Consider the following 2544-nt stretch of genomic DNA (forward strand, 5'->3'; position numbering starts at 1 on the left):
CGTTCTCTGTCCAGCTGAGTGACCTTTTAAGCACATTTGTAACCTCACTGTGTCTCACACTCCCTATCTGGAAAAAGATGAGAAGTGCAATAATACCAGTCATTATTTATTGGGTCCCTAGGGGTCAGGGTGGTCTTCAGGGGTGGTGCAGCGGTTAAGAATCTGCCAGCTAACACAGGAGAGGGAGACACAGGAGAAGCAGGTTTGATCCCTGGGTTGGGAAGATCCCCTGAAGAAGGAAATGGCAACCGACTCCAGTATTCTTATCTGGAGAATCCCATGGACAGAGGAGCCTGGTTGGCTACAGTCTGTGAGGTCATAAAGAGGCAGACATGACTGAGCATGCGCTCTAGGGGCCAGGGCATCACCACATAGTTATTTGTCTGTTGTTTAGTCTGTGTCCAGTCGCATCCGACCCCTTTACAACCCCATGGACTGCACCCCGCCAGGCTCCTATATGAGCCATAGGTGAGAAAACTGTGGCTAAAGAAATCAAATAATTTACCTAAGGTCACGAAAGTTCCAGATTCAGAATTTGCAATCCAGGTAAAATTGACCCTCCTTTTCATGTTAAAATTGATCAAATTGTACACTTTTTAAAATGTGCAGGTTGTTGTAATCAGTTATACCTCAATAAATTTTTTTTAAGAAGCAGCATCCAGAGCTAGATATGAAAGTTGAAGAGAGGAACAACAACAGCAACAAAATAATTACATTCACAGGAATATATGTATGCCAAAATTCATCCAGCTATATGCTTTGGATTTGAAAGTTTTATTGTATATAAAGTATGCCAGAATAACATATGGCTGCATATTTTTTTAACGAAAGTAATTAGACGTTAAGTCATAATTTTTAAATTTCACCTGGATCTCCTACTGACAGCAAAATAACACTAGACCGTATCTAAAATAAATCATTCTCTCGACTCCTACATGCCTTTTAAAAATTGCATTTTTTTCTTATTATAAAAGCAATACAAGTTCATCGTAGGAAAATTAGAAAATACAGACGAGCAGAAAATATAAATATGAAAGATAGCCTTGGTTCCACATTCTTAGAAAATACAGATGAGCAAAAGATATAAAGATGAAAGACAGCCTTGGTTCCACATTCAAATATAACAAGATTTTACACACCAGTGTATTTCTTTCCACTACTTTTCAGGGTCTGTATGTTTATTTAGATGTATATATAATTATGGGTGTCCCTGGTGGCTCAGATGGCAAAGAATCTGCCTGCACTGCAGGAGACCCAGGTTCAATCCTTGAGCTGAGAAGATCCGCTGGAGAAGGAAATGGCAACCCACTCCAGGATTCTTGCCTGGAGAATCCCATAGACAGAGGAGCCTGGTGGGCTATAGTCCATAAGGTCACAAAGAGTTGAACATGAGTCATATATCTAATTATATGGTATATGGGGGAATTTCAGAAAATGCGATCTTACTTGAAAAATTCTTTTATAATTTACTTTTAACACGTAGGGGTAATCCATGAGAGGCTTAGTGTATCAGTGAATGGTCATCTGAAGTAAGAGTTTTAAATTTAGTCCCATGATGTGCTGGAGTTCTTTGGCACGTCTCAGGTCCTGGGGGTTGGGGAGAAGATGAATGTTTGATGGAGCGCAAGGAGACCATGCAGGCAAGGTCTGCATTTGTCACTCCTACTTAACAGAGATGCACCCCCCCTTTTTTTTTGGCTACAGTCTTCCCTCAGTATCTGCAAGAGATTGGTTTCAAACCCGCTCACCCTGTGCATGACAAAATCCACAGACGCTCAGGTTCCTTATGTGGATGTGGGACTCGCAAAGGCAGGGTACAGAGTAACTGTACTAATTTCCCATGTAAGATTTCATCTGAAAAGGCATTCCCTAACCAAAAGCAATTTTAAAGAAGGAAATCACGATTGTAACATCATTCTTACGACTGCTTCATTTTGTTTCAAAACAAAAATAGCTTCATTGTTTTATAATTATAAAAGTGACCACCTTCACATTTTCAAAAATTCAAGCCATTCAAAAACGTAAGAATTAAAAGTGAAAAATCAGCCATTAATCTCATTACTCTTTAGAAACATCTTGCAGTATATGTGTGTATCAAAATATACTGTACATATCCTAGGTCTTTTTCCCTTAGCACAGACTATTTTCCCATGTCATTTATTGGTCTCTAAAAGTATGATATGTATACCTGTAGCTGATTCATGTTGTTATTTGGCAGAAACCAACAAAATTCTGCAGAGCAACTATCCTTCAATTAAAAAATAAATTTAAAAAAGTATGATTCTTGAGTGTTTATGATTTGGGTTATATTATTATTAATAGATATATTGATAGGGGAAAAAAAGGGCTTGCAAGTTAAACTGAAAGGCATAAGGAGAATTGGGCTTCTGTTTTTTTCATGTGTAATTTTAAAAAATATTCGTTTATTTATTTATTTGGCTGCACCAGGCCTTGGTTGAAAGATGTGGGATCTTCGGTCTTCACTGTGTTGGTAAGATCTTTTAGCTGTGGTGTTCAAGCTCTCAGTTTTATTAAAACTTCCAA

This window comes from Bos javanicus, chromosome 19 (genome assembly GCF_032452875.1).
Source record: "Bos javanicus breed banteng chromosome 19, ARS-OSU_banteng_1.0, whole genome shotgun sequence".
NCBI lineage: Eukaryota > Metazoa > Chordata > Mammalia > Artiodactyla > Bovidae > Bos > Bos javanicus.